The following is a 24,039-nucleotide window of genomic DNA, read 5'->3' on the forward strand; positions in this document are numbered from 1 at the left end:
CATAAGAAGCTGTAATATTATAATTGGGATGATGTCTTTTTTTTGTAGGAGAAAGACTGAAAAACCTTTTGTCCTTTTTGATGTGATCCACCTCACTTCAAAACAACTCACTTTATTTGTAGAAAGGACTATGGTATAGACATAAAGCACAAAATCTTGTAGGTCTTGTGGTACAAAAATATCCAAAATCTTTATTGACACAGTTACAAAATTCTTAAAAAGGAGGTCTCTGCAGGATGCTCCTCATTTGCATGAATAATCACAGGAAATTTCAGTAATTTGTAAAAAAGGCTTTCAGCAAGAAATCAATTGGCAACGACACGCTCGTTTCGGGCATATAATGCCCTTCATCAGGCCACTGTATAAGCACTTTCTATATATCCTGTAGGCAATACATGGCAGGAGCAAAGGGCATGACAGAAACTAGGTCTGACCAAGCAGACACATATCACACAATCCTGATGGCAGGTGTGAAGATCACCAAGCAGCTATAGACAGGAGTGCACTCCTGCCATGTATTGCCTACAGGATATATAGAAAGTGCTTATACAGTGGCCTGATGAAGGGCATTATATGCCCGAAACGAGCGTGTCGTTGCCAATTGATTTCTTGCTGAAAGCCTTTTTTACAAATTACTGAAATTTCCTGTGATTATTCATGCAAATGAGGAGCATCCTGCAGAGACCTCCTTTTTAAGAATTTTGTAACTGTGTCAATAAAGATTTTGGATATTTTTGTACCACAAGACCTACAAGATTTTGTGCTTTATGTCTATACCATAGTCCTTTCTACAAATAAAGCACATAAGAAGCTGAACACCTATCAGGAACTGAGTTTCTAGTCATAGGCAGGCATGGGCTCACGAGTAGTTACGAGTCCCTAAGGACTGGAATTTGTGATTTAAATGAGGCTTAATTGCCTCCGGTGTGCGGATGTATCTGAACAGGTTAGTTACCCATAAGTCCGTCATCCTCCCTGCGCTCCAAACAGCTTGCACACTTCCTATTGGATGCGTTGCAAGCCTCACTACACACACTTACTCCTTCAAGCCTATTGGACGTGTTGCAAGCCTCACCACCGCGCACTTCCTCCTTCTGGCTTGAAGGAGGAAGTGCGCATAGTGAGGCTTGCAACGCGTCCAATTAGACGAGTGCAAGATGTTTGGAGTGCAGGAAGGACGATGGACTTATGGGTAACTAACCCCTTCAGATCCATCCGCACACCTGAGGAACTTAAGCCTCATTTAAATCACGAATTGAAGTCCTTAGGGACTCGTAACTACTTGTGAGCCGATGCCTGGATAGGTCCTATCAGCCCCACAGTGACACTATCATGCCTCATTCTCAAGTGTGCGAATAACCTGCAGATCTAATAGGAGCTTGAATAGCCACTGTGATTACCTAAGTGAGCTTTATGGTGCACTAAAACTTTGATGGACCATTTGGTCTCTTGGGGCAGTAGGTGATAGGACCTAGAGATATTCTGGATGTGAGGAGAGGCTACTACATTCCGAACCCATCATCTCCCACACATGAAGTAGTCAGAGATGAGAGGATAGAAAGCAGCAACCAAACTCTTGCTGTAGCACAGATCATTGTAGCACAGATCATCTGACCTCACCTACCTCCTCCTTTTGTTGAGCTTAATTCTGGAAACAGTTGGCTGACTGAAAACCAGCAAGTGAAAGTATGTGCATTGGCATCCATTTCTCTATGCAATAGCCACATGGGAAAATTAAATTAAGCTTCTGCATAAGTTTCTACGTGTGTTAGAAATGCATATGTGTCACAGAATTAGTTCCATAGAATTGTGACACTAATCTTCTTGAACATTGGTGCTCTTCAGAACCACTTGTCTCTATTCTGAATGGTTGTCGAACAGCTGTGTAGAGTGGCTTTTAAAGGTGGCCATTAACGATACAATCCTGCGGACAATCAATCTTTGTAATCAGTTGGAAATGTATGTTTGTGCCCATTAATCGCAGCAAACCTGATAGCCAATCCAATCATATTGATGGGTTAGATCTGTTCTTCGGATGGATCCCATCAACCTGATCAGATTGGTTAGCAGGCTTTCATCTGTTAATAGGCACGACTGATTATTTCCAATCGATTACTGCAGTGATTGGAAAAAATCGTCCATGGGATTGTATCATTAATGGCCACCAGTACACTATTCTTTTCTGTGTGCACACTAAAATAAGACATGATAACTTGAGGCTCACCCTAGGTTTCTGATCAGTCTCTCAGTACTGGGAGCTGGGCAGTAGGGAGGAAGAGGACTGTCTGTCACCTAATTTTTTATCGGACTTCTGACTCCTCCTTAAAAACAACTTTTATATCTTATCCAATAAAAACATTGCATAACTATAATTGGCATCTCATATTTTGTTATGTTCTAGAACGTTTCATTATTCTTACAAAGCAATTTCTTTAGTTTGAATGAATTATAACGATTAAAACTGTAAAATAACTTTTTCAGCTGAAGGTCGGCTTTTCAGCTATCACAGTATCATCACAGTTATGTTACATCTCAATCTTTGATTTGGAGTTTTTTTGTAGGCTTTTTTTCATGCTCATTGCACAATGACAGTTGGTATTATCATTGCACATGCAACACAGTTGATGTTGAATTATGGAAAGACCCCAGATACTTCTGTTGAAGGTCACAAACTTACAGTGGCAGCAAGCTTTAACTTCATCAGTTCATCAGTAGTACAGATGCACTCTGTTGTACCAAGTTCAATGAAAAATTGAATTTCATTAAAAATATAAAGAAATAAAGAACATATGTGATCAGTAGGACTGCATTCCCTTCTGTGTCTCATAGAAGCTCAAGGGTTACTGAACATCTATGCCATTAGACAACAACAACATCTCAAACCATCAATAAAAGTCTGGCCCAACACTTAAATCCTACTCTATGGTTGTGAAATATGGGGCCTTATTACCCACCCAAATCAATCTAAATGAAAATCTACGACTAAAGTAATATCCACATGACAAACAACAAAAAAAACCTTTTCAAGTCCAGTGAAGCACTTCAAACATTGTTTGTCTAGCTGAGCTTCGATATATTCCCATTACTGTGTGAGATACAGAAGAGAATGCAGTCCTACTGGGCTTACATACAAAACAACACCCCCAATTCATACTACCAGAAAGCCATTTTGCAAAATGAGGAGCAAGAAAAAACCTGTACCCTGAAAAATGTCATCAGCTCCCTGTTCAGTCCAAATCCACATCTAGGAGACTAACATACCCAGATTAAATACACCACAACCAAGTATGTGGATGCATGGAGGATGGTAACCATATTCAAGTCTGTGCAGGGAGACCATTCACTGAACTCATACATAAAAATGTGCAAAACCTTAGAGAGTGGGAAGTCCTTAGCAATACAGACTTTAGTGCTCACAAACTGAAATCAAGTCTGGCCAAATCAAGTGACCAGGAGACAACAACATTCAGCAGAGATAAAGAGAGTGTGCATGAAGTGTTGGAAAGAGAGAGATTGTGGAAAAGAGGGCTTGGAAATACACTGGGGGCTATTTTACTAGGCCAGATGATTTTAAATTCAACTTTGTATGTCTATTTTTATAAGGTAGGATGTGGTTGCATCCTCTCTTGGAAATCAGTGGACACGATTTGCAGAAACTGGAGACTGCTGCTGCCTTATGTCTGAATTCATTTATTTCACCAAGACCAACAGGCGTTGTACCCGGAGTTATTTTTGGAACATACAGGGTCGGTGATGGCACAGTGAACAGTAGAATATACATAAGTACAGAATATACATAGAGTAGGCATATGTACATCATATAGAGCATAGTGGAGAAAGACCAGGAGGTAGTCTGAGTGCTATGTGAGCAGAGCTGTGTGGCAAGGCCATGCTGTGGTGTTGGAATTCGGGATTGTCTAATGCTGGGCATACACGGCTTGATTTGCTGCTCGATTCTCCCGCTCGATAGATTCCCCGCTCAAGTCCGCAGGTGATTCTCTTATCTTCCGGTCATTTTTCTTATCTTTTTTGCATTGTCTTCAATGCGGAATAGAGCAACGAAACGATCAAACCAGAAATCGGACATGCTGGAAATGATCTATTGAGCCATCTAAATGGCTCAGAATCTAGCCGTGTATTCCCAGCATAAGAGCGGTATCAGTGGGGAGGACCAGTGGGAGATAGAGTGCATTTTTAGAGCATACCTTTAAGGTGTTAAACACCAGGCTTGAGTTAGTCCACGTGTGTAGTAGTATTTGTGGACAACTGGAACTGCTAGACCTCCCGATTGCTTGGGTCCTTTTAAGGTCTGTCTATGAATCCTAGGAGGTTTGCTTCTCCAGATATATCTATTGAAGGTCATTGGTGTTCTTTTTAGGAAGGATTTAAGAATGCATACGGGAAGGGTCTGGAATAGGTACAACAGTCTTGGCATTACATTCATTTTTATGACTGCTACCCTTCCTAGCCATGAAAACTGTGGTTTATCCCATTTCATGAGCTCTGAGCATATAAGTCATCAAGTGTTGACAGTGATCTTCTCTGCCAGTTCTGATAGGTCATCTTTCATCAGGAAGCTAAGTAAGTTGTTTCAGATTTCATTCAGTGATATGGAGGGTGCCTTATTGCTAGTATCTTTTGCATTGGCACCTCTGGCAGAGAAAGTTTCAGCCTTGTTGGTTTATGCCGATGCTGGTAACCGGGGGTTCAGGAAATTTGTGACTGATTGCTGGATTGGGTTTCCACCTTTTTGAGTTTTAGAAGCGTCAAGTCGTCATCTTTGTTTCTTCAGTTATATCTTCAGCTACTTTTGGCAGGAGTAAGTGGCAGGAGCTCTGTTGAAATGTGTCCTCACGAGGCCATGGCTTGCTCCGCCTCCACTTTTGAAATATGAACTGGATTTTATCATTTAGTGACAGTTAAGATGCAAGAGCAGGACCCCAGCCTAACAGAAGTATAAGGTCATATTTCCTCTTCAACCCTGCATTAAGTTAAGAAAAATCCCTAACTACTTGTATGTGAGGGCTTTAGCTGCTTTTTTACATGCTGAGAAAAGAAAGAAAAGAAAAGCTGATTACATTTTTTTATCAGATGAACAGAATCCATTAAATCAGATCCTTAAAACAAACGTACACATTAAACTCACAGTTAAGTTATGCATTAAACTCGCAGTTTGCAACACAATTTGTTTTATTCCTGATAGTCATGGCATAAGTAAGAATAACATTTTAATTTCTATGGCACTAAATACATCATCACTCATTACCATGAAGAAAGCAGGATGTTAAACATATTTTAAAAGGTTGTCTAATATTGGATTATCATGAAAATTACTTTACACTCGCTCTAAATAAAGAACTTAAGTGTTAATAATTTGAATTAAACCTGTTCACATTTGTGTACTTAATGCGAAATAAGCTTTAAATCTGAATGCTGAAAAATAAAGACTTAATAACTTGCTATTGTCACTTATGCACCATGTAGACCCCTGATACCAACTGGCAGCCCTAGAACCACATTCTGTTCTTCACTGTTTACTGTGTGGCCCCTATACTGTTTAATGCAAGAAAGGAAATTCCAATATTAAGCTGTCACAGCATTATTTTTAGAAACATACAGCCCATTCTTATGTACAGGTTCTCTTGTTCGTGTTTAGTAACATGCAGCTGTAATATAACAGTCTTTAGTAATATAGTATGTATAGTATGTAAGTATAGTAGGTATAATTTCTTATCTAGATGAACATCTATTTATTTAAATGAATTGAAGTTGTGCAATATAAATAATAATAATAATAACAAACTAGCTTTATTTGGGTGATGGCAGCCAGTGTGGCTTGCGAATTTTCGATTTCAAAAAAATATTCATAAAAATACATTGTATTTTTGCAAGGTGGTCATTTTTTTTCTGATGCAAAAATAAAAAATGCAAAAAATTGGCAATTTCAATGCGAAATTTTGCAAAAAGCATGGAAATCATTTATATATAAAAAAATGTGAAAAATCACAAACATATTACAAAATTATTTTTGATGGCATTTTCGCTCAAAAATCAAATTTTACATTATTTTCGTGAAAATTAATGTGAAAAGAATATTGTCTTTTTCGCTTATGGAAGCCTCTAATTGACCTCAGCTGCACGGAACAGGTGATAATAAACCCTATAGGAATATGTGGACCTGCACATACAGTATTTATCACAACTCAGGAATTAACAGCTGTAAATGCATTCACAGACACCACTATTACTATCTTACTAGGGAGAAACAGAAGAGATTGGACAAAGCTTTCCAGTAACAGCTAGTGGTCTAGGCACAAAATCTGTATACATGAAGTTGTTGCCACATTCAGTAAAAACTTACCGAATTCAGCTGCTGCTGGTGCTCCATATGGGAATTCTCTTTTTCTGCAAAAACTGAAGAATGGGCTGTTTGGAATCAATTTACAGACACCACCATTATTATCATACTAGAAAAGAACAAAAGAAAAGGTGACACTGCGAATCTGAGGTTGTGGAGGAGCAATATAGCTTCAATAACTATAAATATCCAGGGCATATATTGTATAAGGGTTTAAATGAAAAATACTTTCCTAAGCATGGGTAACCCTTAGGGAGAGCAAAGAATCAACATTTTATGACACTGGTGGGGTGGTTTAAGCCTGTATAGAAGGCACAGCAATAATCTAGCTACAGAGCCAAATTTACAACTCAGGAGATTGTAGGTGCAGGTGTTCTGGCACCCTAAACCCCTCTTCTCAACTGCGGACACACTCCTATATTAGGTAGGTAGGCGTCCCTCCTCTCTAGACTAGGTAAACAGATTTTCCCTAGTATTTGGTAACCCCATTAATCTAGGTAGTAGATCCCCCACCCCAAGTATAGGGAGCCAGATGTGCTCCCACCCCATTATTAAGTACCCCCCATAGGTCAGGGTACATTTGGGGAGGGGAGCTGCCTCTCCTGCATGAGCCTACAGGGCCTTATGGTAAATCTAAACCAGCCTTGCTATGATATAATGAAAACATATGGAACTAATGACAGCAGATTTTCTGGGCTATGAGGTGCTTATGGGGTGAAAGTAGGATGATTTTACAAAAGCAGTAAATTATTTCTGAAGTTTAATTTTCCATAATTTAATACACCCAATTTGAGCATATGGTCAGAGCCATGTAAGTTTGTGCTCCTTAAACCCAGTGGTTATAACAGTGGAACTGTTTTGCTGCTTGGTGCTGACCTCCAATGACTAGTACATAGGGTGGCACAGTGGATGGCACTATTGCCTTGCAGCACCAGAATCCCAAGTATAAATCTTAGCTAAAGTGCTATCTGCATGGAGACTGTATGTTATTTCCATTTGCCTGAGTTTCCTGGGCACACCAATTTCCTTCCATATCCTAAAAACATACTGATAAGTTAAAAGGCTATGAGCTTGATTCTCTAACCGGCGCTAAGACGGTTAGTGAGCCTTAATACCTAGTGGGCGCAAACCACGGAGTTAGGTGGTTTGCGCCCACACATCGCGCACAGCAGCGTGCACAGCGGTGCACCGGTAATAGTGCGCGGTGCGACGTTAACATCGCACCCACTGCGCTGTAAACGTCACACCCGGTGCACCGAAAACAGCGCATTGGGTGCCCCCAAAGCAGCATATCAATGTGCTGCTTCGGGGATACCCGATGCGCCGGTTTCTTTTTTTTTTTTTAACACATTTTATTGAAACCAAGGCAAACACATCTATATATAACCCATTGTTTACATCGCCATGTTCATACATCCATCAGCAAAGAAAAAACATTGTTGCATGAAACTAAGGATTGATTTACATCGCATAGAGTATGCCTTGGAGATTTTTCATTTTCTCCCCAGCTTCCCAGAACTATCCCCAAACCTATCCTCCCCCCACCCCACCCAATAGAAAACCTCTCCCCTTGCCTCTACATGCTCCAGCACTCGCTGAACCGTATAGTCTCCAACCCTATAGCAAAGTATGCCCGAGAGAATGTTACACTGCCAATGACCCCAATGTGCCATGCATTTGCTCAGCTAGGTACCACTTTGTATAAGTAAAGTTCCCCATTAATGCTGTTCTTTCCGGTGGTGTAAGCTGAGTAGTTATGAACTTCCTCCAATTCTTAAAGAAGGTTTTCGTCCTTTTATCTTTTGCTTGTAACGTGTTCATTTTGTCTAGAATAAAAAGGCGATGTAATTCCTGTTTTGCCATTCCCACTGTAGGTATGTCATGTTCCAGCCATTTCATAAATATTGCTTTGCGAGCTACTATCAGTATTAAGTGAAACAATGTTGAAGGCCTTAAATGTACATCCTCTACATCATTGGGCACATAGCTAAAAAGACACAGATATGGATCCTTTCCTATGTTCTTGCTACATATCCTATTTCCATAAGATAGCACTCTATCCCAGTATGAGGTTAATCGTGGGCAGGACCACATACAATGCAGTAGGTCAGCATTTTGGAGTTTACATTTCAGACAGAATGGATTATAGTGTGCTGGCGGTTTCTTATATTTAATATTAAAAGCATACTTTGCCTTATCCATTACCATCAAATGATAAGTTCTCCACACCTCGCTGACAATACTCTTTCGTACCATATTCCAGCCTACCACAATCTTATCTGGCAATGTTTCATCTTGAAAACTTTCACTCCAAGACTTGAATATTTGGTTTTTGATTTTATTTACCCAGAAATTTTGTAGCCCTCTATACAATTCTGACAAAGATTTGCTTCCTCCCCCTGGTCTCATGTAATGGTCAAAATCAGTTATTCTTGCTATGTGTCGGATTTCCCGAATGTGGGAACGCACCAGTGATTTAATTTGTAAGTAGGGAAAAATATCACTTCCTGACAGCCCATAAGCTTTCCTCAATTCAGTAAAAGGCTTCCAGGTCCTTTTTCTAATGTCTAATAGATGTCCTAACGTTGTTATCCCCTTTTGGTCCCAGATGGAGAAACTAAGTTGTTGGATGCTGGGTGGATAACCAGGGTTACCCCAAATTGGCAAGTATTTGGACAATCGCATAGGTAGCTTAAATAGTTTCCTGGTGTCCTGCCAGGCAGCAATTGTGTCTCGGAACATCGCATTTATCTTTATTCGCAGTAGCAATTGCTTGAGTTTCGCATGCAGCACCCCCGCTGGGGTCCAGGGCAATAATATTTCAGCTTCTAAAGCATAATTGAAGTGCGTACTTGTTTGATTTAGCCAATCTCTAGTATGCCGAATAAGTGCAGCCAAATTATACGCTCTGATATTAGGCAAATTAAAGCCCCTCATTTCTTTTGGGCATTGTAGCTTGGCTAGAGCTACTCTCGGCTTCTTCCCTTTCCAGAGAAACTTAGAAAAAGCGGATTGTAATAATTGCAGGTCCTTGTGCCTGAGTAGGAGTGGGATTGTCTGCAGGGGGTACAATAAGTGGCCCATTGAAACCCGATGCGCCGTTTTCAATGCACCGGTGCAACGTTTACAGGGCAGCGGGTGCAACGTTATCGTTGCACTGCATACTATTACCGGCGCACCGTGCACACTACTGTGCGCGATGTAGCTCTGCGCAGCTGTTAGTGCACACAAAGCTGCTTTTGGGGCACTAAGTGGCTTTTCACTCTGGCGCTAATACTTAGCGCCAGTTAGTGAATCAAGCCCCATAAAGTATAAAATACTGATGGTATGCTTGGCATTCTTGTAAAAAGTTATACTTACTTTTGCTGTATAACTGACTCTCGGAGCCCCTCTGTGCCGCAACTTCCGATGGAAACTATAGTCTATAACTATGGTAGAGTATACACTGTGAGCTCCTCTGAGAGATAATTAGTGAAATGACTACAGCCTACACTGCAAAGGTGTCATTGCTATATAAATGCATCTTAATAAGTTTAAGTTTTGTCGCATTAAGTTTCAACTATTTGTCATATAGCTGTTAATGCAGCTTAGTTTAGATTGCAAGGCAAGGGTCATATATTCCCTTTTATAGATAAACATTGTTTTCAAACACTGCCTAGGAGGAGATTACAGATAAGATAGATGTTGATGGTGTCTGAACAAAAAAAAACCTGATCTGAAGGATGGACTCTAGTATTGCAGGGAGTGAAGAAGTAGTTGGGCCCCCTTATAACTAGAGATGGCTCGAATCTCCAATTTTCGGTTCGCGAACCTCGAACGTGTACCTCCACAAAAATTTCGGTTCGCGTGAACTTTTCGAACCGCAATAGACTTCAATGGGGAGACAAACTTGGAAAATTAGAAACATTTATGCTGGTCACAAAAGTGATGGAGAAGATGTTTCAAGGGGTCTAACATCTGAGTTTTTGCATAGCGGAGTGGGATACACGCCAAAAGTCCTGAGAAAAATCTGGATTTGGCGCACAGCAGTGTTTTAAGGGCAGAAATCACATTGCATGCTAAATTGGAGGCCTAAAGTGCTTTAAAACATCTTGCATGTATATACATCAATCAAGCAGTGTAATTAGTGTCCTGCTTCACACTGACAGACCAAGCTCACTGTGTAACGCACCGCACACAGCAGTTTGTAGTGACGGCCGTGCTGGACTGGTGCGCACTATGGCGAGAGTGCAGGTGATGGTGACTTCTAGCCCATACGGTCGCCAGGCTGAGGTAGCTCAATGACAGAACAGTGACTGTCCAGCTGATCGAATTTGGTCTGTCCACAATGCAGCAACAACCTTAATATCTTGGGTGTGCCCCCCCCCCCCCCTGAGACACTCATATAGCTGGCGGTCATTGCTTCATTGTGATACGCAAGCCCCTTCACCGCGGCGAGGTAACGATCATGAAGGGGAATTGACACATGTACATGCCTTTTGTTTTGTTGTTGCAGCTGCAGTGCAGCCAGAAAAATTAGGCAGGCATGTAAACGCACCAGAAAAAGTAGCATAGCGGCCGCTGCTAGCAGGAATCCACCTGGAGTCCTGGACCCTGTTGATGGAGGCAGAAAAGGCAGTCAAGCGGCCTGCGGGCAGAGGTGCTATGTGGGGAGTGACTTAGTCTTGGGGCAGGCAGTCACACGGCGTGCAGGCAGAAATGCTGTGTGTGGGAACTGACTTAGTCTTCGGGCGGGCAGTAGCCCTCCGGGACCCATGCCTCATTCATTTTGATAAAGGTGAGGTATTTAACACTTTTGTGACTTAGGCGACATCTCTTCTCAGTGACAATGCCTCCAGCTGTGCTGAAGGTCCTTTCTGACAGGACGCTTGAGGCAGGGCAAGACAGAGGTTGGATGGCAAATTGTGACAGCTCTGGCCACAGGTCAAGCCTGTGCACCCAGTAGTCCAAGGGTTCATCGCTGCTCACAGTGTCTACATCCACACTTAAGGCCAGGTAGTTGGCTACCTGCCGGTCCAGGCATTGGTGGAGGGTGGATCCGGAAGGGCTAAGGCGAGGCGTTGGACTAAAGAATGTCCGCATGTCCGACATTACAATGAGATCGCTGGATCATCCTGTCCTTGCCTGTGTGGACATGGGAGAAGGATTACTGGCAGTGGTACGTTTATTGCGTTGTGCTGTGACATCACCCTTAAACGCATTGCAAAGCATAGTTGCCAGCTTGTTCTGCAAGTGCTGCATCCTTTCTGCCGTCTGGTGATTTGGAAACATCTCTGTCACTTTGTGCCTATACCGAGGGTCTAGTAGCGTGGCCACCCAGTACAGCTCATTCCCCTTGAGTTCTTTAATACGAGGGTCCCTCAACAGTCTGGACAGCATGAAAGACACCATCTGCACAAAGTTGGATCCAGACGTACTATCCTCAGTAACGTCAGGTAAGTCCTTCTGCTCCCCCCAGCCACGAATAATACCACGGGAACGTTGAGCAGCACAAGCCCCCTGCGACGCCTGCTGCGGTTGTTCTTCTGCTGCCGCCTCCTCCTCCTCCCCCAAAGAAACACTTTCCTCATCATCCGAGTATGACTCCTCTTCCCCACACGACTCTTCCTCCTCCTCCTCCTCCCCCCTCTGTGCTGCTGCAGGTGTTGAGGAAACATCTGGTTCTGATGAGAATTGATCCCACAACGCTTCCTCCTGTAACTGTTCCTGTTCACGCTCCTCCACAGATTGATCCACCACTCTACGCAAGGCACGCTCCAGGAAATAAGCATACGGGATCAAGTCGCTGATGGTGCCTTCACTGCGACTCACCAGGTTGGTCACTTCCTCAAATGGGTGCATGAAGAACATCCCCATCTCCCTAGATTCTGTCCTTCTACTGTAGTTGTAGAGGTACTGGGTGACAGCTTTTTCCTGTTCTAGCAGGCGAGAGAACATAAGGAGGGTCGAATTCCAGCAAGTCGGGCTATCGTAAATCAGGCGTCTCACCGGCAATGGCTTAATATTGGCAAAGCGTGCCATGGCCATGTAAGGCCGCCTGAAATGCCCACACACCTTCCTGGCCTGCTTCAGGACGTCCTCCAAGCCTGGGTACTTTGACACAAATATTTGAATGACTAGATTCAGTACATGTGCCATGCAGGGTACATGTGTCAGCTTTCCCAAATTCAAAGCGGAAATGAGATTGCTGCCGTTGTCACACACCACGTTGCCAATCTTCAGCTGGTGCGGGGTCAGCCACTGATCCACCTGTTTGTTAAGAGCGGCCAGGAGAGCTGGTCCAGTGTGACTTTCCGCTTTGAGGCAAGACATGTCTAAGATGGCGTGACACCGTCTTACCTGGCATGCAGTATAGGCCCTGGGGAGCTGGGGCTGTGTAGCTGGAGAGCAGATCGCAGTACCAGTAGAGTTGAACTGCCACTCAGGCAAGGAAGAGGAGGAGGATGACAGCAAAGAGGATGTAGCAGGAGGAGAGGAGGTGGCAGGATGCCTGCCTGCAAGCCGTGGAGGTGTCACAAGTTGGTCTGCTGCACAGCCACATACTCCTTGCTTGTCAGCGGTCACCAGGTTGACCCAATGGGCTGTGTAAGTAATGTACCTGCCCTGACCATGCTTGGCAGACAAGGCATCCGTGGTCAGGTGGACCCTTGACCCAATGCTGTGTGCCAGAGATGACACCATTTGCCTTTCAACTTCACGGTACAGTTTGGGTATCGCCTTTTTAGAGAAATAATTGCAGCTTGGTATCTTCCACTGCGGTTTCCCAATGGCCACAAATTTACGGAAGACGTCAGAGTCCACCAGCTGGTATGATAGCAGCTGGCGAGCTAACAGTTCCGCCCGGCCAGCTGTCAGACCCCGGGCAAGTGGGTGACTGGCAGAAATTGGCTTCTTCCACTCAAAGATTTCCTTCACAGACACCTGGCTGCTGTGGGCAGAGGAGCAGGAACCGCTCAAGGGCAGAGGTGGAGTGGAGGAGGGTGGCTGTGAAGGTGCAAGGGAGAAAGCTCCTGAAGATGCTGCACCAAGGAGGAAGAGAAGAAGGAGGGTGGCTTTTCTTTTGTGTGCCGCTTTTGCTCAGGTGCTCTTCCCATTGCAGTTTGTGCCTTTTCTGCATGTGCCTTCGTAAGGCAGTTGTCCCCACTTTGGTGGCCTTCCCATGGCTCAATTTTTGGAGGTAGAGAGAACACGTGGCATTGCTCTGATCTGAGGCAGACACATTAAAAATGTCCAAACCGTTGAGCCCCCCTGGGGTGATGGCACTATGGTGGCATCAGCAGCTGACATTGAAGGGCATGTTGGCTGGATGTCCATAGGTGGCGTAACATGGCGCCGGACACTGCCACCAGCTGTTTCTGATGACGAGCTCCCCGTGCTTCTTTCAGGAACTCATCTCCTCCTACTCTTCTCTGACTCCCCCTCTGAACTGTCCCCTTGGTCATCTTGTCTCTTAGGATCCCACGTGGCATCCGTATCATCGTCATCATCATAATCATCCTGCCCAGCTTTGCTTGCCTCAGACACCTTCAAAACTGCACAAACAGCAGGTACTTCATTATCCTCCTCCTCACACCTTACGTCCATAGTGTCACCTAACTCAGACATATGAGGTGGTGTAACTTGCTTAGCGCCTTCATCTTGTTGTAACAATAATGGCTGTGCATCAGTGATTTCCCCACCAAATAACTCCTGCGTACTGTCAAATTCAGCAGATGTGGTGTTTATAGTAGCGCTGGTGACTGCGGAAGATGAGGTGTTCTGTGTTAAATAGTCTACCATGTCCTGACAATCTTGGGAGTTGATGGGACGTGCCTTCTTCTAAGCATTGTACTTTGGTCCAGGGCCGCACGAAATCACATCAACATGACCTCGCACAGACCTGCCGGGTGGCCTTCCTCTGGGTCTGCCTCTACCTCTGCCTCTACCTGTTTTGTCCATTTTGTCCATATTGGGGGGATGAAGTGAAAGGTATGCACTGACTTGACTAATACAATGCGCAGTCACACAGGTGCAGTTAACAGGTATGCACGGAGTGGTATATCACATTGCGTGCACTCACGTAGGTAGGTGGGTGCACTGAACACAACAGGTAGGTATATGCAGTGATGGGTATTACAAATGTGCACCTGTCACACACACGTACCGTGAACAGGTACAGTGACTGGTGGTATTAAATATCACACTGCGTGCAATCACGTAGGTAGGTGGGTGCACTGAACACAACAGGTAGGTATATGCAGTGATGGGTATTACAAATGTGCACCTGTCACACACACGTACCATGAACAGGTACAGTGACTGGTGGTATTAAATATCACACTGCGTGTGCTCACGTAGGTAGGTGGGTGCACTGAAGTGAACAACAGGTAGGTATATGCAATTATGGGTATTACAATGTGCACCTGTCACACACAGACAGGAGCCGGACAGGCACAGTGACACTGCATGCGCTCACGTAGGTAGGTGGGTGCACTGTGAACAGCTAGGTACTGTAAATGCAGTGATGGGTATTATAATGTGCACCTGTCACACACAGACAGGTACCAGACAGGCATAGTGACACAGCGCGTGCTCACGTAGGTGGGTGGGTGCACTGTGAACAACAGGTAGGTATATGCAGTGATGGGTATTATAATGTGCACCTGTCACACACAGACAGGTAGCGGACAGGCACAGTGACACTGCGTGCGCTCGCCGCTCACGTAGGTAGGTGGGTGCACTGAAGTGAACAACAGGTAGGTATATGCAGTGATGGGTATTACAATGTGCACCTGTCACACACAGACAGGTACCGGACAGACACAGTGACACTGCGTGCGCTCACATAGGTAGGTGGGTGCACTGTGAACAACACGTAGTTACATGCAGTGAATGGGTATTACAAATCTGCACCTGGCACAGTAGTAATTATACCACTAAGGGGCCAAAGGCCAGCTGTGACTCACTGCACTATGGGGGCGACTCGAACTTCCGGAAAAGTTTGCGGTTCTTCGTGAACGCGAACCATGTTGGCTGGCTGTCCATTGGCGGCGATACATGGCGCCGGACACTGCCACCTGTTGTTTCTGAAGATGACCCCCCCCCTGCTTCTTTCAGCAACTCGTCTCCTCCTACTCCTCTCTGACTCCCCCTCTGAACTGTCCCCTTGGGTCATCTTGTCTCTTAGGATCCCTTGTGGCATCCATATCATAATCATCATAATCATCCTCCCCAGCTTCACTTGCCTCATACACCTCATAAATCTTGTCTGTTAGGATCCCACGTGGTATCCATATCATCGTCATCATCATAATCATCCTGCCCAGCTTCGCTTGTCTCAGTACCTGCACGTCAGCCCGACCTCGAACAGACCTGCTGGGTGGCCTGCCTCTGGGTCTGCCTCTGGATCTGCCTCTGCCTGTTGTTTTGTCCATATGGGGGGAGGGGGGGGGCTGAAGTGAAAGGTATGCACTGACTTGATTATTACAATGTGCAGTCACACAGGTGCAGTGAAAGGTATGCAGTGACTGGTATTACAATACAATGTGCAGCTGTCACACAGGTGCAGTTAACAGGTATGCACGGACTGGTATATTACACAGCGTACGGTCACACAGGTACTGTGAACAATTATGCAATGACTAGTATTACAAATATGCAGCTGTTACACACACAGGTACCATGAACAGGTGCAGTGACTGGTATATAACGCTGCTTACGGTCACGTAGGTAGGTAGGTGCACTGAACAGGTGGGTATGCAGTGATTGGTATTACAAATGTGCAGCTGTCACACACACAGGTACCGTGAACAGGTGCAGTGACACTGCGTGCGCTCACGTAGGTAGGTAGGTGCACTGAACAGGTGGGTATGCAGTGATTGGTATTACAAATGTGCAGCTGTCACACACAGAGGTACAGTGAACAGGTGCATCAGTGTGCTGGCGCAGCTAGCAAAGTGCTAGCTGCGTCCAGCAAAAAAAAAATTAAACAAATCGGCCCAGCAGGGCCTGAGCGGCACCCTCCGGCGGCTACCGCCAAGGAGGTTAAACAATGTCTAACCAGAACCTCAACTCAACCTCAAAACCTTAAACAATACCTAACTGTAACCTTTCTTACTATCTTTTATTAATCATCGAATTTATGATTCTAAAGCCTGGTACACACTTTCATTACGATTGGCCAATCACTGACTAATTTTACAACCTCCACGTAATATGAGGGTAAACAGATATTGAATACTATGAGAAGTTTGTGTAGGTAAACCCTCATTCTACATGGGGATGGTAAAATTGGTCAGTGATTGGCCAATCATAATCAAAAGTGTGTGCCAGGCTCAATATATTTGTAACTTTGTCAGAAGATATTTTATTTATTTGCTTCCAATCATTGTCCCCAAGGTAATATCACACCCCCAAATTGTAAAAAATAAACCCTGAAGCTGTCTAGCTTTGCCAATCGCATTCACTGGAATTCTTTGTGTGTTATTGGAGCATATGACATGGTACTTATTGTAGGCTTCATTACTGTAGAAGCAATCCAAAATCCCACAGGAAGAAATAAAATCTATAAACCACATATCAGAGAAATCCTTTCAATTCTCCAATTATAAAAAAAAAAGGCCAACAATGCAATTTTTACACTTCATGGGTTCGGTGCTCATTTGAGAATAATGAACATGATAGGAAGACTGTGGTTATTTTCTGCCGTTGAAGTGTTTGGAGCTGAAACCTTTAATACATGTTGAGGCGCTACTCTTGAATGATCACTAATCCGGCCTGTTAGTGCAATTTACAGTAAATGTGGATAAACAATCTTGTCCCCAATTTTCAGATAAACAATATCCGCTGCAGCTAAAAACTGAGGACCAAGTATTAAAATTATGACCAGTAAACATGCCTAGTGGATACATTAAAGAGTTGAATGTCTGACAATAAAATAACAGTCGTGATGCAATATTAATAGAAATAATTAACATCAGGAAATGTTATGTGTTTGTGGCTTTATTTTATTTTCATTTTTTTCTAAAAGATCTATGTGTCACTCACTGCTTTTTTCATTAAATGTAAGATAAAGATTTATTAATGGAAAAAATAAGAACATGGATTGAAATAGCACTCTGATATTCAATGCTTTGGGTAAGACGTATAAACCTAATTTCATGTTTCATTTTTGTTGTTTGAATATAAGGATAACCTGGACAGCATTACAAAAAGTGGTAGAGGTATATTATGTCATCATGATCATTATCCTTTTGGAAAGTCCAAGTGCGTCCCATATATGGTTGCTGGGCGAATGACTGCAAATTGTCTCCCACTTCTCTAATTACATGTAGTATTAATTGTGAATCAACTTCAACCAAATTTTCTGTGCTGCTGTAGTGCCCCCCCCCCCCCCCTGCCCAACTCAGTTCCACTTCCATGCTTCACAGTAGGGATGGTACTTTCACCATAATCTTTTTTGAATCCTTCCGAAGCAGGATGATATGTTGGAGCAAATGGCTTTCTTCTGGCAAATTGTCCATGCAGCTCATCTTTCTTCAAGTGCCTCCTTATTTTGCATCTTTAAACATCTACACTATTTTTCTGTAGAGAAGCCTGGATATCAGCTAAAGTTATATGTGGCTTTTCTTTGCATCCCAAACAACAAATTGTATCTCTCAGTTCTTGCTGAAATTGTTGTTGGTCTACCTGACCATGGCTTGATGTCAACAGAACCACTCGATTTCCCCTTTTTTATGAGCGTTTGGATATGTGTTTATATATTTTCCAGAGAGCAGATGAGACTAAATTGTACTCCAAGAATATAAATACAATTATAGTCTTCTTTTTTATTAGCAAATATGTGTGGATGCAATGTACTGCTGTTTAATTGACTGTGCATCTCTGACCTTTCATAATAACCTTATTGAAAAATAAAGAGAACTGACTGAACTGGCAGGAAAGAGTATCTTGTATATTCACATAAATGTTTCAAATTATATAAACCACATCCTCTTGTCCATCTGACTATTCTATAAATACATTATATATATATTTATTGAGCTGTTTTTTAATTTCTGTAATTTATTGTGTTAAATAGAAAAAAGAGCAGAGAAAATTATTTTTGCTTTATGAGATAAAGCAAAAACATTGATCTGAATTGAAAATACTTCCATTTCAATGTTTCTATTTCAAATTCCAGTTTTCAAAGATGTCTAAATTTTCCAAATTTCCAGTGGAAATTGCAATATTGTACAAATTTTCCGTCTTTAATAAGGCAATTCAGGGTATTTTAGTGGCATCCACCTTTAAAATAACTGTACACATACAGGTAATATGGGGGCTAGTTAGAGGCTTACTGATAGAATTAAGGATACTTTTAGGTGTACTTAAAGGGAGGTATGTTCCATTGTTAGTAGTAGGTTCATTGCTGTTCTTAGTGGTGGGATTCTTCTCATTGTGGCAGGCAGGTGTGATGAAACGATTTAAGTTGTACGCTTTTTAAGGGAAGGGGTAAGCTTGTTGATTGTAATCATGGAGCCAAAATATACTGACGTTAATTTATCAGTGCATATTCAGTGCAACACTCATCAGAATGGAAGCAGATGAAACACTGTGCCTTTAAGAAGAAAAACTCTGAAAGGGACACTTTTTCTGACAGAGTTGAGAATTAGCCAATAGGTATGCTATGAGCTTTTAGAAGAGCAGATGCCCTGGACCGTAAGACGTTACTGGTAAATACGGATCAAAAAAAGAGGAATAAAGTAAGGACTCTAAAGACTACAGATTTGCGTGTATCTTTAACAGTGATGAGCAAAAATTCCATTATTCTTATGTTATTTTCGTGAAAATAAGTACAATTTTCACTTCGACAAGCAAACATGTGCCCGAATATTTTAGTGTTTTTTTCACCTAATAGCTGCCGACTATTGCGGTTAATAGCTCAGCCATCTTACGAGCTAGAATCACCAAATTTGCAGGATATGTTAGGGAGAACAGTGGGTACAAGAGGGAAAAAAGTTTTCAAAAATACCTTATAGTTTTGGAGAAAATCGATTTTAAAGTTGTGATAGGAAAAAGTATAAATTTAAATGCAGTAAATGAGAGATAATGCAGCAACTTAACAGTAGTGTAAATTGACATATATCAAAAGAAAGTGCAATGAATTTCATGTCAGGGTTTCCAGGGGGTCCGTACTAGTGATGTCACGAACTTGAAATTTTCTATTCACAGACACAAATTTGCCTCAAACGTTCGCGAACCTGCACCGTGTGAACTGTCATAGACCTTAACAGGCAAGAAAATTCTAAAATCTAGAGGGACTTTTTCTGACCACAAAAGTGATAAAGCAGTTGACCTCCAAGGGTTTTTAAAAATAATGAAAATGTATTTCATTTTTCTATGGGAAGGTGTATAATAGGGTATTTGGATGTGGTTTTACTTTTTGGCCACAAGATGGAGATGCAGAATCAGTGTGTTTTAAAAATAGAAACAGAGCCAAGTGTTTATTATTTGTTTATATTTATGTAAACACAGGAGCTTAGAAACTCGTACTGGTGGTTTTAAAGTGGTTAAAAAGGCCTAACACCTGGACCATTGCATGCCGGAGGGGGATCCATGCAAAAAGTCCCACAAATTACGGAGTTGGCGCAGAGTCGTATTTTAATCTCTAAAGGGCAGAAATCACATTACATTCCTAATTTTGTGAAATAAAGTGTTTTAAAATGTCTAGCATGTGTACATGTCGATCAGGTAGTGTAAGGGTTAGGCCCGGTTCACACTGACAGACGAAACGCCACATTTAGTGCACCACTAACAATTGCAAAGAGCTTTAGTGATAACTGCTTATGGACTCCCTGGAAACTCCATGGAAGTGGAAGCTTTAGCCAGGGATCACTATACAGCCGCATTATGGCTGCATAAAGATCCCTGGCAATGCTGGATGTTTTAAAGCACTTTATTCCACAAATTTAGGGATGTAATGTCATTTCTGCCCTTTAGAGATTAAAACACAACTTTGGTTCAACTATGTCATTTTTCGTTTGACTTTTGCCATGGATCCCCCTCCAGCATACCATGGTCCAAGTGTTAGGCCCCTTTAAACAACTTTTCCATCAGTTTTGTGGGCAGAAAAAGTCCCTCTTGGTTTTAGAGCTTGCCCATTGAAGTTTATGGTGCCAAATTTGCATTTGTGAATGGAAAATTTCAAGTTCGTGACATCACTAGTACAAACCTCCTGGAAACCCCATCATGAAATTCATTGCTCTTTCTTTTGATATATGTAAATTTACAGTACCGTTAGCTTGACACATTATCTGTCATTTACCATATTTAGATGTATACTTTTTTCTTATCATAATTTTAAAATCGATTTTCTCCAAAAATATAAGGTCTTTTTGAAAAAAAAATTTCCTCTTAAACCCACTGTTCTCCCTAACATATCCTGCAAATTTGGTAATTCTAGCTGGTAAGGGGTTTTTGCTAGTAACCGCAAAAGTCGGCACCCATTAGGCGAGAATGCTACAATTTTAGCAGATGTACATAAAAATCTCAAAAGTGAAAAACCCGAAAAATGTAAGCATATTTTTGTGAAAAAAATCTCAAAAGAAAATGGCATTTTTGATGCGAAAATGCCTTTGGCAAAAATTCGAAAGCAACACTAATCTTTAATTACTCACCTATGGCAGACATTTTGGGTGGTCTGCTGGTTTATCCTTTATTGAACATGGTAAGTGTGATAATTTTTATGGTGTGTGATGACTAATGTGTATGTTGGGCATCTGACAAAATGGTCACATTGTGAAACGTGTCAGGACACTTGACCTTTCTATCACCCCCCCCTGCAAGCCACTGTATTAATGCTGAATGCAAAGCTGACCTCTTACAGTTCTGCATAATATGTTACTTTATAAATAAAATGCACTAAATATAATAATAATACCAAGGCAGTACCGTGCTGCAGGCAAAAATCCATTCTGCAGTGCATTCTTAGAATGCACTGTATTAAAATGTGCTGCTGTGAATATGATCTCTAAGGCCTGTTCCACATAGGCAGGTAAACTGCATGAGTGCTGTGCTGCTCAGCCTCAAATCTGATGGCCACTGCCCATCCTCATGTGTGACCACATATGTGTCAGTGCTTGACAACTAGTCCAGTTCCCAGGAAGCAGAAAAATCACCTCTTGTCACATCTGACTGAGTGCAGCTCCTGCCAATCTTCGATATACCTCCCTGATATGGACACTTCCCAATTGCTCATACTGATCACTTCCAAATGCCCAGTGGGTGCACAGAAACAGGCAGTGACGGTGGTAGATGCAGTGCTGCCCATGTGAAAGAGGCTTTAAAGTACCGGTAAATAAACTATCACAAACTTGATATACAATAACTGCTACAGATGCTGCAAGCAGTCAGAACAAACTTCTAAGTAGCAGCTCTAATATCTAAACACTAAAGCTTTGATCTGAATAAAGTGTTATATGTATGGATAAAAATAATTTATAGTTTTATGGTTGAATTTAGTAGTTCTTACCCTTCATAACTGACAGAGTGTACATTGTCATTTTGTTTGCCATAATGGTAATTGATTCCGATATTGAAAAAACAGTGTTCAACAAAAAATAGCCATAGTTAAACAGCATTGACATAAAAATAATACATGGTTGCTTAAATTTTGAGATGATTGTACTCTGTATTTTTTACTGGGAAGTTTTTATTCGGTGTTTATAGCCATGGTATAAAATCGGAAGGTTGAAGGCTGAAGTTTAGGAAACTTCAGCTTATAGTAACAATAATAATCAATGTAATATGTAACAAAGGATTCAGCCTAAGCTGAATACAATGGATTTTATATTTTTTAGCAAATTAATATATATCCAGGCTCTCAGTTGAGATGAATGAAAATGAATAAACAAAAAATGCCAATAAATGGTATTAAACACAATGTCATAGCTTAAAACCAAGCAAGAAAACTACAATTAAATTAGAAAAAAAAAAATAAAAAGTAATAATTTGAAATAAAATGGAATAATATGTCCAATGTACATACATTGTATTTCAGGATTTTTGATGTTTAACTGCAGGCAAAATTTTAATACTTTTTAGAAAAAAAACATGAATAGTGCTATGCACACAAAATCAAAGGGAAATATAGTTCAGATGCGGCATCTGCAGTGCACAACTCTGAAGTCGTAAAACCAAGAGCCCACTATAACTAGGTAGTGGAGTTATGATAAAATATGATTAAAAACCATAACAAGAAGGTAGGCTTACCTCAGATGACACAAATATTGGATAAAACGTTAATTTGCACTATAGTAACGCATTTTGTGGGAGATATACCTACTTATTCAGACCAATATACAGTGTCTAAAAGCATTAGTACAGACAACACTCAAAACTCTGGGTATGTAATGGTAAGCTTAAAACACGATTCACAGGAAAAACCTGTATAACATCATGTCACATGATTATCAAAAGTAAGTAATGTCATATGCCTATACATAAAACATATCATCCTATAACCATGCAACAATTGTGAAGCAGTGAGGGCAGGCCACCCCAGGTGTCACCATGGTAGGGGGGAGACCTGGAGTCCACTGCAGCCACCCGTGTCCTGGTGCAAACCCCTCTGCTGTGACTGTGTACCCAATTCTGTGCTCCCCCAGCTGAGGCAATGCAGAGTATTGCGTGAGCGGAGCCATGTTGCTGTTATCCCACCAGCTTTGCCGGAGTCCAGCAATGTCCAACCTCCTGTCACCACTCAGTTGGCATAATGTTGGCACTAGGGAGTGAGCTGAGTGGTGACCGGAGGACACACATCAGTGGACTTGGCAGAGCAGGTGAGATAACAGCAGCATGGATTCAGCACATTGATATTCTGCATTTCCTAAACTAGGGGAGCACAGGAAAAGGATTGGGGCCCCTAACATCACCAGAGGAGGGGGGCATTAGACCACCATGGAAGCTTTATTGGGGGAAATTCGACCACTAGCTCCAGGGAACATTAACATTAGGGAATCTTAGGTGGTGGTGGTGGGGGGGGGGGGGGGGGGGGGGGGCTGGCACTGGCACCAGGTAGCATTAATTCTTCATGGCAATCCACAGTGACCTTGGTCCATATTTGTGTTGTTTAACCACTTCACCACTGAGGGGTTTTACCCCCTGAGCACCAGAGCAATTTTCACCTTTCAGCGCTCCTTCCATTCATTCGTCTATAACTTTATTATTACTTATCGCAATGAAATGAACTATATCTTGTTTTTTTTGCCACCAATTAGGCTTTCTTTAGGTGGGACATTATGCCAAGAATTATTTTTTTCTAAATGTGTTTTAATGGGAAAATAGGAAAAATGTGGGGAAAAAAATAATTATTTTTCAGTTTTCGGCCATTATAGTTTTTAAATAATGCATGCTACTGTAATTAAAACCCATGAAATGTATTTGCCCTTTTGTCCCGGTTATAAAACCATTTAAATTATGTCCCTATCACAATGTTTGGCGCCAATATTTTATTTGGAAATAAAGGTGCATTTTTTTCAGTTTTGCGTCCATCCCTAATTACAAGCCCATAGTTTATAAAGTAACAGTGTTATACCCTCTTGATATAAATATTTAAAAAGTTCAGTCCCTAAGGTAACTATTTATGTATTTTTTTTAATTGTAAATTTTTTAATTTTTTTTTAATTACAAAAAAAAAAAAATGGGGAGTGTGGGAGGTAATG

At 41.9% G+C, this 24,039-nt stretch overlaps 1 long non-coding RNA gene across 1 annotated transcript in view; it reads right to left on the reverse strand.

The window, feature by feature from the left end:
* Positions 1-3,750: 3,750 nt before the first annotated feature.
* LOC137570667 (uncharacterized) overlaps positions 3,751-24,039 on the reverse strand; it is a 47,746-nt gene continuing 27,457 nt past the window's right edge. Inside the window, exons 3-4 of the long non-coding RNA XR_011031130.1 lie at positions 6,362-6,467; positions 3,751-5,046 (exon numbers count right to left, since the gene is read on the reverse strand). This is a non-coding gene — a long non-coding RNA (uncharacterized lncRNA). The remainder of the gene's footprint in view (positions 5,047-6,361; positions 6,468-24,039) is intronic.

This window comes from Hyperolius riggenbachi, chromosome 4 (genome assembly GCF_040937935.1).
Source record: "Hyperolius riggenbachi isolate aHypRig1 chromosome 4, aHypRig1.pri, whole genome shotgun sequence".
Classification (NCBI taxonomy): domain Eukaryota; kingdom Metazoa; phylum Chordata; class Amphibia; order Anura; family Hyperoliidae; genus Hyperolius; species Hyperolius riggenbachi.